General features: G+C 37.2%; 1 long non-coding RNA gene across 13 annotated transcripts in view; it reads left to right on the forward strand.

Moving 5' to 3' along the window:
- Positions 1–4,784: 4,784 nt before the first annotated feature.
- Positions 4,785–16,876, forward strand: part of LOC147446580 (uncharacterized) — a 36,774-nt gene continuing 24,682 nt past the window's right edge. For 8 of the 13 annotated variants that reach the window (XR_015189892.1, XR_015189893.1, XR_015189895.1 and 5 more), the window contains exon 1: positions 4,785–5,233. This is a non-coding gene — a long non-coding RNA (uncharacterized LOC147446580). Of the gene's footprint in view, positions 5,234–14,992; positions 15,097–16,876 lie in introns of those variants that run through there. The other 5 variants (XR_015189885.1, XR_015189887.1, XR_015189888.1 and 2 more) reach the window with 5 other exon arrangements.

The raw sequence follows: 16,876 nt of genomic DNA on the forward strand, positions 1-16,876 counted from the left end.
CATGTGCATTGCTGATCTATGGCACTTCTTCAACTACCCTTTTCACCTCTTTCTTAACAAGAAGGGGATTCTCCTTGTAGGTCAACAAATCGGCTCGGGTAGCTCTTGTACTGGCTTCCACTAGAAAAGAGAACTCAAACCCTTGCAGCTCAATTATCCATTTCTTGACCACATTTGACATGTTAGTGCCATTAATTAACTGTGGCAAAAAAGTGTAACTCGTCAAGAAAACAAAAGGTCGTGGTAGCAAGTAATGACGAAATCGTCGACAAGCAAATATTACACTGGCCATCACTAGCTCTACTTCCGAGAATTTTCTCTCTGCTACCAGCTTCACTCGGCTTGCACAATACACTGGCCTCATATAATGGATGCCCTTCCCCTTTTGCAATATCATGGCTCCAATGGCATCATCCCCTACTGATGGATTTACATAAAACACTTGCTCCCAATTAAGAGCCTGCATGGATGACAACCCCCCTAACACCTCTTTCGCCTCTTGAAACACTTCTTCACACTTGTCATCCCATTGCAATGGGTCATGCTTTGCCACTTGTTGTAATGGATAAAGGACCTGTGAAGGCAATGAAATAAACCGCGCCATGTACTTTACTTTGTGTATAAAGGTTGCCAATTGCTTTGTACTCGTAGGTGATGGAAGAAGAATAATAGACTTAACCTTGTCTGGATCAGCCTCAATGCCATTTTCTGACACCATATGGCTCAATAACTTCACCCTTGGCTGTGCTAGATGACATTTCTTTGGATTTAGTTGTCCCCCACATTCATCATATTGAGCCAATACCATCTGCAGCTTCTCATGGTGTTCAACCCTACTGCTGTAGACACAGAAGTCATCCATAAAAGCTTTAACACAACTACTAGTGAATGGTTCCAATACCCAATTTGCTCTCTCTTGATAGAAAGATGGTCCATTTGTTAACCCAAATGGCAATACCGTGTAACAATAACAACCCCATGGCATAATGAAAGTTGTCTTTGTCCAGTCTTTAAGAGCAATCTTCAATTGAAAACAGCGTGAAAAACCATCACATACACTGTGCCGCTCATAACCTGCCCCACTGAATCCAAGATCTGATCGATGAATGGAAGAGGATATGGGTTCCTCTTAGTGGTTGCGTTTAAGGGTTTAAAATCTACACAAATCCTCCACTTTTCATCCTTCTTTGGGCTGACTACTACTAGACTCACCCAATTTGTGGTCTCCACTGGGACTATGAACCCTGCCTTCAATAACTTATCCACCTCCTCCTGCAAGGCTTCCATCTGCTCTTGACCCATCCTTCTTAGCCTTTGCCGCACTGGTTTAGCACCTTCCTTCAGCTCTATATGCATCTCTTCTCCTTTGAACCCTCTAATCTCTTCATATGAAGTAATGAACAAATCAAGAAAATCAACTAGTATGTGCAAATATATCTCCTTCTCCATAGTTGAGAGGTCTCCATTGATCATTTGTGTCATCAATTCTTGCTTCTTTGACAATTCAACCTTGGTTTGCATTAGCCCTTCAATCACTTCATAATGCGGCCCTTCACTTTCATCTTCGACCTCATTTTCGAATACGACTAAACCAGACTCATGGATTTCTTTGTACATCAAAAGAAATGCAACATCAACATCCTCATCACTGCTGGTAGCACTATCATTGTCCTCATCAATCACTGTGGAATAGTCTTCATCACTAGACTCATCCTCATCTTCATAAAGCTATTCCAATACTTTCCTTGTGTCCATATTATATAGCTTCTTGGCACCTGTCTTTCCATAGAGGCCAATCGTACCACGTCTCCAATCTTGAACAACTCCCACTACACGTAACCATGGTCTACCTAGTATAATAGGATATGCTCCCAACCCCGCTGGCATCACATGAAAATCAACGACCACCTTTGCATCATACGCCTCCACTTCTAAGCTCTTTACAACACCCAAAAATTTTACTTTTTGATGATTTGTCAATCTAATCCAGAAACCTGACACCCCAGTCACTGTAAGACCCATCTTCTCAACGCATGAGTGTGTTATGACACATATTTGGGCTCCGTCATCAACATAATCTTGTCCTAGATTTTTTCTTTTGTGCCACACATCTACTATTGGGCAAATGTCTGGTAGCTCGTCCATTGCCAACACCTTTACTGAACCTCTCTCTGGCTCTTTCTCCATTGGGTTAACCATCCTCTTCCATTATTTCTTTAGCTTAGGCACCATCTCTATAAGCTGCCCAAAAGTAACATCTGCCTTCCTGCTTGTCAGATACTCCTTCAAGTCGTAGCTTAATTGCCCATCCCCTAGTGGAAAATCTAAAACATGAAACTTGCGACAAGCCCTCCTTTTCCTCTTGGCCTTGACATCCTCGCTTTCATGGCTCTTTTCCTTCTTCAAACTAGGACCTGGGGCACTTCTTCCTTCCTTGTCCTCTATGGTCCTCTTCCCAATAGGCATCACTAATGTATCCTCCAGCTTTGCTGCATTCTCCAAGGTGACCACACTTATCACTTTTGTCTTTCCCTTTTCCTCTTGGGTTAATCCACTGGTTGCTTCTTCTCCCTTAATTTCAATGCCATAATCATTTGACTTAGTTAGCACCTGTCTTGGCAATGGATACATGTCTCCCCCCATCCTTGGTGGCTTATCACATTGTGGACTGATGTGTCCCAACTCTCCACAATTATAACATGTGGGTGTCTGCCTCTAGACTCTACCATTGCTTTGTCCAACACCATTCCTGGGTCTTTCTTCACGTCCTGGTTGATTTGCAAACCTCCCCCGACCTCAATTATTTTCCACATTACCTAGCATGTTTAGAGTGAGATTCGTCATTAAATCTACCACTTGCCTCATGTCTTGCATTAGCCCATCATCTTGCACTGCTGTAGTGACCACTGCTGGCATAACTTGAGGAGTAATAGAAACCATTGGTTCATGATGAACCCCTGGCATGCGATCTTGTAAAGAGTCCATAGGCTGAAACTCAGACCTCCTGAGCGAAGACTCCACCCCTAGCTGGCTCATTTTCCTCAGCTTCCACTCTTTGTTCCTTGCCACCTCCAATACATCTTCATATGTTCTATGCTTCTTTAGCTCCACTCTCCAACGTATATTCTCCCAAAGACCAGCCAAGAATATGTCCTTCTTCATCATGTCAGGTGGGGGTACTTGTGGTGCTAAGGCCTTGCACATCCGCTCTTATGCCAATGAAAACTTACGTATGTACGCATCTACTGGCTCACCTTCCTTTTGCACCAAACCTTGTACTTCTTGCCACACTTTGTCAGGATCTTCTGTCTTCACAAACTCCACTTCCATTCCATGCCTTAGATTGTCCCAACTCAATCTTACAGGTGGATCAGCCACACACAACTCCTCTTCAAATACTTTGGACCAAACTCGTGCATCACTCTTCAAACAAACCTGGAGAAGACGTAACATCTGCGACGGGTCATGAATCTAGTTGCTAATGCAGGCAACCTCCATTTTTTCCAAAAAATCTTCCACATCTTCATCACTTCTTCCATGAAATTCCGGATAAGAGAAAGCCATGGCTACCCAAGTTACGATGCTTTGAGAACCCCTTCAAACACACGTGCAAGAACCCAAAACTTTTGACTGACTCACTCCCTAGAAACTTCAATGGAGCATGTCTTTAGATAAGGACAAACACATACACATCAAATGAGTTTTCATAGGTAATCATCGGAATTACAACAGGCAAAGGACATTCCAGTATCTCTCTTAATCTTCTTGGCCCGAACATAAAGACTATGCACTGCTGAAAAAAAATCTTCTTGGACACATGAACATTTATTTGGATTCTTTGTATTAAATGAAAAGGAGTGAATTGAGGTCCATTTTGATAATCCATTAAAGCCAACCACGCAGCTCCCAAGAAGGCACACTTGGCTTATTCTCTGATTTTTTGAGAATTTCAGCAGCATAACAGCATAAATGGCTCAAAAGACCAAAAAACCGGCCATCACAATTTGAAAAAATTTTGGTAGAGTTTCCCCAGAAGTAGAGCAGTGTGAATTCAAAATATAGACTATAAATGTATGCATAACCTGCCAACAATAGAACCCGAGCATCAAGTAGGGATCACTAGTACATAACCTATGGTGAGGTCATGAAAAGGGTGCTCCAGCCACTTGTATGACCAAAAGGATCTCACATTTGAGAATCCCCCAGCTCAATAAAACCTCACGCTATCGACCCTCTCACGAAATCTTATGCAAATCTCGTATAGTCAAGTCTCAAAAATGACTATCTTCTAGACCAAGTCTCAGAAATGGCTGGGACTGCCGAAAATAAAACCAAGTATGGCTCCACAAAAGCGTACAATGGCAGTATCCATAAGTAACGTACCATATGCCTCCTAACCGGGATGTTGTCTCTTGAAATGCACTAATTGGGGGATATGTGCAACTGGGTAGGGCTAAGAAGCTTTGTGCTATTTTTGACAGATATGAAGCGAGGGTGCCTCTCCAGACGCAATCACATTTGCTTGCATCTTGAAGGCAAGCAAATGGCATGGAGAAGGGGTGTCACAAGCAGCTTGATCCATTCATGTTCCTTGCAAGCCAGTGACACGGGCGGATAGCACGCGCAGAGAGAGAGAGAGAGAGAGAGAGAGAGAGAGAGTCGAAGGTGGTTGGCCATGCCGCCGCCGGAGGCGGTGCCGTTTTACTAGTGTCAATAATTGTTATAATGTCATGGAAAATTGCCAACTAGTTCTGCCTGGACGAATGTGAACACGTCATGGAACCCTAAGGGCGAAAACCCCGCGGTGTTATAAACGTTTCTGCTCATCGGGCGACCAAATTGCAGTTGGTGTGCGACTCTTGGTGATGATCCAAACCTGTAATTGCTTCAAACTTCTCTGATCATTCATGAAAGAAGTTCAAATCTATTCTGAGGGAGTCGCTCGCTCTCAGGAATCCTGCTCTCTCTCTCTCTCTCTCTCTCTCTCACACACACACACACACACACACACACACACACACACACACAGAGGCCGACGCTCCCCCGTGATGTATAGAGCATTTCAAGATCTTCAAAGTTCTCTGAGTTAAGATGACGGTGATAAGTGCACTGAGGGGAGAGCCATGTAGTCGAGCTGTCTCACAAGGGAAAACGAAGAAGGCCTACCTCCTGCCAAAAACCGGGGCTTACTGCAGAACTTCGGCCAGGTCCATCCCTTTTGATTGCTTACAAGGTATCCACTTATTAATGCATAACAATGTGAATCTATGCCTTTGAGTGAATAGGTTTATCAATTTATCTTGCTTTAGAATAGGTTTGATTTGCCAGTAATAAACTGTTCATTTGAAAGTAGTTTTCTTCTTCCCCTTGTTTTTAGGAAGCTAGACAAATCATTCTTATCTTAAAAAGTAACTAAAGTGTGCGAGGGAAGGTGTACTTGTAGGCATTGGATGATGGGTTTTTTCTCTATGCATGTTAAAATTATATATGTACAAAATCTTAAATACAAAATTTAATAAGTTCAAGATAATTCTTGATTTAATTACTTCAAAACCTTGAAGGGTTTAGTGATTCAATCATGTTATTTGTAGACATGTTTGTGTAGATAGTTTACAACGGTGATAGTTATGTAATCAAACTTTTCCAAAGCTTACAAGAGTTTTTTTCTTGAAAAATCAAGCAAATTTTGGTATAAAGATTATTAAGAGGATTTTTCTCTTTGCTATGAATGTAAGAATAACAAGTTTTCTCATCTCAATAGTTTTAATCTCAATTACAAGTTACTTATTTTTAAATAAGCAATCTAGGCATTTGAAGAAATGCAACAATTAATTTTTGCATCACTTCTCAATAGTTAATCATAAAGTATCTAAAATCAGTCTTACAACAATCATACACTAAACAAGAAGATGCTCTCTTAATTGATTTTATCAATCAGAGTTGTCAAAGATTTAGTATATTCAATTAGCGGATCTCTTGGATTATTTTACTTGTTCAACGTATATCTTTCTTTTCATGTTTTTTTTTTCAATTTAATTTCATGTAATTTGGATTTAAATTTATACTCTCTTTTTTTGCCTTAACTGTATCAACTATGATAGCCTAAAAATGTCTTAAAAAGAAATCTTATTCGTTCTGTGTTTTTCCCCTAATGAATGCTAAAACACGAAGAATAATAGGCTCCTTGTTGAAAAAGCTTTTTGATGAACTATAAAGTAATATGTTTTGAAGATTTATTTAATCTTCATGTTCTACTCTTAGAGTTGATTCTAAGTAGTTGTCATATCAAGGGCTAATCCAAGGGCATGCAAGATAATTCTCTTGGTTACAATCAACATATAACAAGTGAGTAATCCAAGAATACGGCAAGGGTCGCTTAATCGATCGCTTCAAGCAATTTCGATGAAGACACCTTTCTTTCCTTTTAAGGAAAATTCCTTGAGATTCTAGGTCTATTTTGACAACATCGGCATTGACATTGAATTTTTTTGGCAAGGATTGAGTTAATACATCAAATTTGTTGATGCGAGAACATACATTATCGTAAGAGTCGATGAGGAAGTTGATTTTAAAATTTGAATTTATAAATTCATGGAATCTTGTAGATCTTTTTGCATTTTAAGTTTATGAGTAAAACTTAGGCAAAGTAGAATAGCTCACTTTTTAAATTTTTACTTTCAACATTGGGTAATATAAGGCCAAGGTCAAACTCATGAGGTATGGACAGTGGAATTTAAAGAAGATGGTTGCGAGCTTATATAAGGAATGGTAGGATGGATGAATCTCGTATGGGTGGTTATAATAGTGTATAACCTTGTCGAGACTTGAGCATCATATCATCAAAATCAAGTCGAATAAAGATAAATATCAAGTTAAAGCATTACTAAATGAGGTTTAATTTAGCCAAACAATTTACCTCTTTGTACACTTTTTCTCTTAGCAAAAAAGATAAAATTCTACTTGTCACTTATGTCTTGATTATAGAGTATTTGGTAAAATAACAATAAAGAATTATTTTTCATTCTTCGTGGCAGTGATTGGCTTGATAAGTTCAGTGATGTATCTATTTTTAATAAGATATACTTAAAATTTGAATATCATCAATATTTTTATGCTTTGACTATCTTGTTTCTAACAAATGATCTTTTGTGGATCTTAAGAAGACTCAATGTATCAAGGTATTATATAGACTTCAAACTATTCACAAGACTAATTTTTTTTTTGGTTTGTGTAGTTATTATAAAAAATCATTTGAGATTTTTAATATTTGATTAAATAATTCTCAAACCATTTGAAAAAGAAGACTTTTGTTTGCTTAGAATGATTTATATAAAGAATCTTTTGAAACATTTAAATATGGACTCTCACATGTCCGATTCAAAAGGGGTGGTCATTGGTGTAATATTAATACAAGATGATTATCCTATTGTATACTAAAGTAGAAAGTTGAAAACCAATGAGCTTAATTACAGCACTTATGATAAAGAACTATTAGTTATTATGTATGCTTTGTAATTATTACTTGATAGAACTTGTGTATTGATTGAACCTGATCAATAAAGAACTACTAGTTATTATGTATGCTTTGTAATTATTACTTGATAGAACTCGAGTATCGATTGAACTTGATCAATACTTTATATCAATAAAGTATTGTTATAATGAACTATCTCTAATCGTGATATAAAATGGATATTATTTATTAAAAGTTTTTCTTCACTCATTTAATATTAACCAATGCATGAAAATAAGATTGTAGATGTAATAAGCTTGAGATTAATGACAAAAAAGATGTAATAAGTTACATGTCATTGAGAATATAGACATTTTGTTGTGTCTGTTAAAATGTTTTAAAAATCGATTGATACTTATGATTGACTTTGTTAACATTTATGATTATATTTGTGACTATACATCTTGTTTTTATACATAATATTTTTGTGTTTTATTCTTTCGAAAGCGATTGTGTGTAATCATTGTATTTTGTTAACTTTTTCTTAAAGAGTATTATAAACTATCTTATATAATGCTCTTACGGTTGGTGAGTTTATGGGGACTAATTGAGCAATATTTACTCCTTTCCCTTGATCTCTTGGCAATAAGGATTAAGTTGTTTTACTTTGCATTGATTTACTTATTCAAATTCCTAGTATAAATAGACTATATGTTGTGAAATTTTGAAATATTAAATAGTAAGAAGTTGAATACGAATTTTTTTTTTCTTTACGTAGGTGATTTGGTTGTGACAATCGAACATGCTTAAAAGTTTTGTACTATTATCTTTCAAAATACTAGGGTTGTATTAGAAATATATAGGTTTCATACTTTGTAATGTTGTCTAGGCGTTTTTTAATCACAAAACCTAGTTTTGAAATTTAAAGTCGAGAGTCTCATCTCGAACTTATTTTCTTGAAAGAGCATACTTTTTATTAGACTAGTAGATAAAATAAGGACTACGTATCTATCTAACTTGTAATGTTGAATGATTTAAACTCCAAATTAGATCTTTTATAAATATTTAGCTCTATTGTTTATGATTATATTATTGTATTAAATTTTATACGCATGTCACTTTTATGTGGCTTATTGTTTTGAGATACTTGTTGCTATTTAACACTATATGGATGGTAGTTCTAACTTAAAAATGTTTTTAAGTAAGGCATGCATGACAATTAAATAGGTTTGTTGATATTTGTAGTAATACGTATTCAAAGTTAATAAATCTATTGTCTTGTTTATATGGATATAGGTGATGATTTTATTTTTATTGAGGATCTTTTTGATTTAGCTATTGTTTGTCATGAGTGGATGAAAGTAGTAAGTACGTCTGTGTACTTAATTAATCGGTCATCTTTAATGACATTAGAAGAAAGAGTTTTAAAAAAGACATGATATATAAATCGATGAATTATTTATTTCTCAAAGTGTTGCGGTGTCAGGTCTTTATGTATATAGATAGAAGCTTAAGATCAAAGCTAAATGCAAAGTTTAAAAAATGTTTTTTCATTGGCTATCGAAAAGTTGACTTTGGATATCGTTTATGAAATCTTAGAGATTATAAAATCTTTAGAAGTAGGAATATAATTTTCAACTCATAAAATATATACAAAGATTATTGAAAAAGAAAACAAACAAAAGATACAGGTGATAAGTACATGAAGCTTGAGGACGTCGAAGACTCAAGGCGTCCAAGCAGTGATAATGTGCAACAAAGTTAACTAAATGAGGAGCCTCAACTTATGCTTCGAAGATCTACAAGATTTAGTAGATCTTCAGAAAGGTTTGTTCTTTCTTTCAATTATCTTTTGATTTCAAATTTTGGCAAATCAGAGTTATCCGAAGAAGTTATGTAATACGAATCCAAAGAAAAATGGATGAAGAGTATACAAGCGGAGATGCTCATTATATTGTAGCCAAACATGGGAGTTCGTTGAGTAGTCTAAATATAAGCGAACATTGCAGAACAAATGAGTGTACAAGTTGAAGGAAGAAAAGATACAAGTTCAAATTTATGATAAAAGGGTTCTCTCAAAAGAAAGATATTGATTTTAATAAAACATTTTCTTTTATTGTAAAACTAAACTCAATTAGGCTTGTTTTAAGCCTTATTTGCTCATGACTTTATTCTTGAGCAAATCAATATATATATATATATATATATATATATATATATATGATATTCTCTCATGATGACTTAGAGGACAAAATTTACATGCTTCAACCAAAGGGTTTTGAAGTAAAGAGTAAGGAGAAAATGATCTGTAGATTAAAGAAAAGCTTGAATGGTCTAAAGCAAGCATAAAGACAATGATACTTGAAGTTCGATCGATGAATGTTGGATCACAGATTCAAAAGATGCAACTCAGATCATTGTGTCTACATAAAGAATCTGAGTGATCAAAAGTTCCTTATCTTAATGTTGTGTGTTGATGACATGTTGATTGTAAGTGTTAATATGTAAGATACCAAAAACCTAAAAGAGAAGTTTAAATTTTTTTCAATGAAAGATGTAGATGTTGCAAAAGTGGATACTTGGTATGAAGATATCAAGGGACATTACATCAAGGTACTAGAAAGGTTTGCAATGCAAAGATGCAAAATCGGTTTTTACATCTTCGATTGGTCACTTTAAACTAACCAAGGGTATGTGTCCAAAGACACAAGAAGAATAGTCTATACGTCTAAAGTTTCATATGCTATAGTGGTAGGTTCTCTAAAGTGTGCTATGTTTTGGACAGGGTCAGACATTGCACATGTAGTGTGTTGTGAGTAGATTCATAGATAATTCAAGTAAAAAGCACAGACAAGCTGTGAAGTTGATACTTAGGTATCTAAAAGAGACAACAATGAATGCTTGGTATACTAAAGGCATTTATATTTTCTTGTAAGGGTGTCTTGGTGTAGAAATGGCAAGCGACAAAAACACTTGCAACATTATTACTATCTACGTCTTCATAGTTGGAGACACAACAATAAGTTGGGCTTTAAAGTTATAAATAGTGGTCTCACTTTCTACCATGAAAGCAGAGTATGTAGCAATGAAAGAGACAAACAAAGAAATTTCGTAGCTTCGTAGATTCTTGGATATGTTTGAATACAAGCAAGATAATTGCGTTTTGTACAGTGAAAATCAAAGCGCCATTCGTCTTGCGAAGAATTCAGTCTTTCACTCAACGACAAAACACATTGAGGTAAGATATCACTTCATATGTACTCTTTTGAAAGAGAGACATCTAAAGTGAAATGTATACACAAGCGAGAATCTTGCACACATGTTTATAAAAGTGGTCAACAAGAAAAAGTTGAGCTTTTACTCATCTTCAATTGACATTCAAGGATAAGAAGCTAGGATAGAAAGTAGTCACAGGTTTCGTGTGGAGATTAGTTTTTAAATAGGAGATTGCTAAGTATCAAGCTTGATTTATCCCTTGTAACATTTAGTTTAAAAAACGTACATTTATAAAGTTTCTATTTTGAGAAGAATTCATTGTGAGTAAGAAAAATCATTCGTCGAAAGACAAAAAATTTATGTTCAGTCTCGGCGACATATTATGGCCGAACAACGATCCAAAAGTGGTCGGAATTAATCGGTTGATTGATTGGCTCCGTTGACCAAGAGTCATTATCCGTCGGCTAGTGGCTCGAAATCTTTGGCCGGTGGTCAATTTCTAGGTGAATTTGTCTTCTCTAGGACGATCACCCATGGGTGCAAAGGAGAATTCAACTCGGACTCGCCTATACAAGGGCGGCTACACACGGCTACCTCTCACAAGAGGGCAATCCTTTTGGCCTATAACATGAGGTCTCTTCTACACATAAAATGCATTGTGAAGTTAATGAGACAAAGTGTATGTGAAGTGGTGAGAGCGAAGTAAGGCGGGAGCTTCATTAAGGGTATAATCTTTTTGTAACCTACTTTTAGTTTGAAGTACTAAAGCCGTTGAGTGTCTGCTTTCTCGTAGACGTAGCCCACATTGAATGAATCACGTATATCGTGTGTGCTCTCTTTCTCTCTTTCTCTCTCTCTCCATTAAGTAAACTACTTTATTATTTACTTAGCTATGTCATATTTTCTAACACTAAAGTCTAATTTATCGTTGGCACTGTTGAAGAGAAGTATGCAATACCACTATAGACGATTATGATAGTTTTCTTTTCCTCAAACAAAGAGAACTCATATCTAGCTATATACAAAATCTTTACACTCTAGTATCTCCAGTGAATAGCCCAATGCGATCCTAATATTTATTTTATCTTTAGTTATTTATCTTGCTTATTTGAAAAGATTCTGGATAGGAAATTTTTCTAAGGGCGGTAAAGGCCCCAAGGCTAGTATATCAGTAGCACCTAGCTCCCATCGTATTTCATCTATTTCATTGTCCAATTGGTTGGTTTATCTTTCTCTCTCTCTCTCTCTCGCATTTTCTCTTGGCTCTATGCTTTTGCATCGTTGACTTTGGCAACATCTAGGGTTTATTGTTGGCATTGTTGAGGGGAAGTATGTAATACCACTATAGATGATTAAGATAGTTTTCTTTTCCTCAAACTAACGGAACGTACATCAAGCTTATCTAGAAAGAAGATTGGTTTCTCATTGGTGCTCTTCGCTAAACAAATAGTGAAGATTGCAATGGATTGAATCAATATAGGTGGCTATTGCACGTAACATCTAGGATCCTCCATGTCCTAGTATAATGCAGTTCTTTCAGTTAAAGATGCTATGGGAGTCATTGCCAATTGAGATCAAGGTAAAAGTAAAAGGGATAGACATGCACCTTTGCTTAGGATGTCAAATGGCTATTGAAGACCCTTGTCATCTTTTTTGCTCGGCTACGAGGGGTCTGGTGGGGGAAATTTGCAAATGGGTACATAAAAATTGGAAGATCTACTTTTTTAAGAATTATTTGATTCTAGGAGAAAAGGCTACCACCAACCAAGTCATTCTGATTCGTAGACATATTATCTGCTTTTTCTATCTCAAACAAACTTGGGCATCAAGCAATCTTTGAGTCTTTGAAAGATTCCCTATGGCCACCAAATTCAAAGATATCATATAGGAGAGCACATAATGGATTGTCTCTACCGGAAAAAAGGATGACTATGACAAGAAAGGAAACACTAAAAAACATTAGTTACTCAAATAGTATTAAGCACGGACCATTGGTTACCAATTGATACACATCTTCAACAAAATTGCCTAAGTAAGTGTGGAAAGGCAATGGTCCTTGTACCCCTTGTGTATCTAGTGGATTCTAAGGCGTAGGTGATGCTTGAGGCTTTTGTATGTTCATTTTTGAAGTAATATAACTTTTCCACTCACAATTGTGAGTATGGAAAAAAACAAAGAGATTTTCTTTTGAAGTTGAGATTTTGTAAGTATGTATATTGAACCCTTGAAATTTTTTTATTAACGTGTCTCATCATTGGTAGGCCTCACGATTTGATCACTTGTTTCTAGTGATTCACTTTCTTTTATTAGTAGTTCATATTTATAAAACAATCCTTGGAGATATGTTGTTCCCAACTAACGCATTGATGGTCTATAATAATTTTGACATACAAATCATTGCTAAAGTTATTTCCCTAAGGATATCTCCCATCTTAAATAAGGTGATTACCCCCCACCCCCCCCCCCCCCCCCCCCCCCACCACCCAACATGGCTTTATCAAAGGAAGATCAATGTATGACAACATTCTTGCCGCAATGGTCGTCATAGAACATGCAAACTTCACCAATGAGGAATGTATCCTCCTCTAGCTTGACCTTAACAAAGCTTATGATTGGTTTTCATGGACATACATAGAAGATTTCATGAAGGCTTTTGGCTTTGGTCTTTCACTCACTTCTTACCATCACCCCCTTATGTGTGGAAGGTCACTTAAGCACCCCCCATCTTTTTACATGATCGTAGACAGAGAGATCCACATGTGACTATAAACACCTATTAATTAGCTACACATTACACAAGCAATGCTATGCTTAACGTTGTGCAAACTTGTGTACGAGCCACACAAGTGGTTGTTTGAGGGCAATTGATTTACAATGGTCTTGGATTGCACTAATTTCTCTCAAGACTAATTAACAAAAACATTATGGCATCGACTCCAAATATGTTCTGCAAGTAAGCATTGGATACTAAAGAACTGCTAAAATAAAAATGTATCTAAGCTTACACTAGGAACTCACAACTATTGATCGAGAGCAAAATGAAATATAAATTATCTATGCAAACTCGCTAAGAATTCCGAGAAGGGAATTGCGTGTGATTTTTAACATTGGTTGGAGGTTCAATAAATACAAGGCTAAAAGTAAATATATAAAGCCATGGCTACTCCAACCAACCACTTGTGAGGTCACCTTTATTGAAATGGAAAACAAGAAACCATTGATGGCATCACTAGCTCAACATGTCTAAGCGGGAATATGCATGCAAGGCATGGCACACTTATCCACAAAAAACATACATGGTCTGTTGACTTGTTGACAAGAGCGATGCACATTTTGAGTGTCATTCTAATTGAGTAGATATCTAGCTATTTGCTACTTGATGAGTTTGGTTGGCAGGTGTTCAATCTCATAATTTTGGCTTTGCAATAGGGAGCTCCTCATGAGCTCATGGAGTTGGCATGAGGGGAGTAGAACATTGTTACCTTGTTACATGGAAATCATGAATCATGACCAATACAAGAGCCTTGACTACCATATTACATGGCCAACGTGAGTGTTGATTGAGGAGAGAGTTTCTACAAGAGAGCTACTCCTACACTGTTTTCCTTTAGAACGTATGATCGATCATTATGGAGAAAAAGTTTATATAAATATTCAAAAATGTCTTTGAATCAAAATTCAAGAGCTTCTTTAAGACGCGTTGTTGAGAAGTTCTGTGGCTTGGAAAGCGCCACGGGCTTTTGATTGTGAGAGTTCACGGAAAGATCAATCAAATTGAAGCAAAAAAATGCTTGAAAAAAACAAAACTCCAGCCATGAAATCTTTACTCTAAAAAGAAACCAAAATCAACTCAAAACTCTTGCATGTGTGGTGTTTTGGTGTAGTTGGTGTAGCCTCAGCCCCTATTGCAAAGATACAATGCTCATTCGACCTATTAAAAACCTTAATTTTTTACTTGAATTCTTTATCGAGACCATTTCATGGAAGCTTGGCCACTTCATTAGACAATCCTACATGCTCATTTGATGAGAGGAAATGGTGATTGGTGGCCTCACGGGCTCAGACACAAGGTAGAAATAGAAATGTGTTGCTACTAGGTCATCGCCTTTGATCCCTTGTATATGATGTATTATATGGCCAAAAGTGATGGTTTTTGGCTCTATTGAGACCCCTCAACTTTAGGACCAATGAAACTATCCACTTTGAGCCATTGCTTGCTATTTTAGGGTCATTTTTAACATATTTATGGCCATTCCCCCCCCCCCCCCCCCCCTCCCAAAAAATGACATTCATTTGTAAAATTTCATTGGGCTTGATTTCCAGGTTGAACATCAACTTCCACTTGTAAAGTACTTTGGATACATCTTCTATGGCTACACATGAAACCTGGTATTTTTGGATGAGATTCCGTGCATTGGACTTTCTAGGTAAGACTAGTGTGTCACTTCAAAACACTTGACATTTGTACATTCTTAAATTTAGTTAAGCATGCTTTAAGAAGAGAAAACATGCAATGATGCCACTTTTAGGGTTACGATGCCTTGGTAAGGTATGCATCTGCGTACAAGCACTATATCTCTCATTTTCCATAAGCCTAATGGTATTGTAACCAGATCTACTACTCACTTATAATGCATGGACAATGGGTAAGTAGGGTGAAATCCATCATGATGACGTACATTTGAATACATTTGACATGTTTCACAAGACTCCACAAATTGAGATAATTCTTTATACATTCCTTTCCACCAATACCTCTTTTTGAATTTAGTATATGTGTCCCATACACCTCTGCGTCTAGCATAACGACACTCATGAAACTTTATGATAATGTCGTTTTGAGTGTCCTTATTATTCACAACGCTCAACAACATCCCATTTATTTGTTTTGGGATGCTTTCACAAGTATCCATCTTTCAAAAACTATTCATAGGTCTATTTTACGTAATCTATTGAACTGTTGATTAGACCACCGTGCTTGTCTTATCAAAGTGCTCAAATAGTTTCCAATGGGAAACCAATCACCTTCATATAGGTCCTCTATAAATGACTCAAATGCATTTGATAGGAAAACATGATCACCCTTGGAATGGGAGCTACTATGAAACCTTGCCCCTACATCATCATACTCGACAACCATTTTTGCTTCATTTTTTGAACCTTGCTCTCAAAGCATATTCCAAATGGATTATGTTTATCCACAATATGCTTAAATTTTGGATTCAAGGACTTTTTGTAGGCATTCCATCTCAACATAGCAATGTCAACAGTTAAACAACTTGTGATCATTCCAAGCAAGGGTAGACAATCAGTCTCTCCACTATTACATTTGCTTCTATCAAATACTCTTTATCAAACTTTGATGTTGTGATTTCTTCCCATAATTCTCTTTTTGCCTGGATGATTGCATTGACGAGCACTTAAGACATTTGCTCCAAATTTCATCACATATCATTAAGAGAAATATGGACTTTGCATGGGCCTTGTAAGGAATCTTAATTTTTAGGAATTAAGGCTAATGTTGTGTAGAGTTAAGGGGACAAGGGCATTCTAGAAGCTAGTTTTGAGTAGACTTTTCTAGCCTTTTTTTTAGACACATGTAGGATGTGGATCTAAGAGGTCACTTTCTCTCTCTAGCTTTTGGAAAGTGAAGGGAGTAAAGGGGTGTGGCTACATCAACAAAAACGTAGGTTACTAATAGCCAAAACGTAGGTCCTCCTCCTCTCTCCCTCTCCTCTCCCTCCCTGTTCCCTTCTCTCCTCCTCCCCTCTCTCTCCCTCTCCCCCCTTTGCCCCCTTCTTTCCTCCCACGTTCCTCTCCTCTCCCTCCCTACCCCCTTCTCTCCTCCTCCTCCCCTCTCTCTCTCTCTCTCTTCCCCCTTCTCTCCTCCTCCTCCCCTCTCTCTCTCTCTCTCTTCCCCCTTCTCTCCTCCTCCTCACCTCTCTCTCCCTCTCCCCCTCTGCTCCCTTCTCTCCTCCCATGTTCCTCCCTCTCCCTCCCCCCTCTTTCTTTTCATTCTTTGCTTCCTCACGCAACAGTTGCCATGGTGCTCATGGACATCACAAATCGTATGCATCCACCACCATGTACTCCGCACAACAAAAGTGTACATATTGCTTGTCCGCGGTGTTTGCACCGAAGGTCGCACGTGAGGGTGAGCAAGAGGTCATCCCAAGATCGTCATTCTGTCGGTGAGACGAATGTGTA

Source organism: Adiantum capillus-veneris, chromosome 12 (assembly GCF_014529385.1).
Source record: "Adiantum capillus-veneris isolate H3 chromosome 12, ASM1452938v2, whole genome shotgun sequence".
Classification (NCBI taxonomy): Eukaryota; Viridiplantae; Streptophyta; class Polypodiopsida; order Polypodiales; family Pteridaceae; genus Adiantum; species Adiantum capillus-veneris.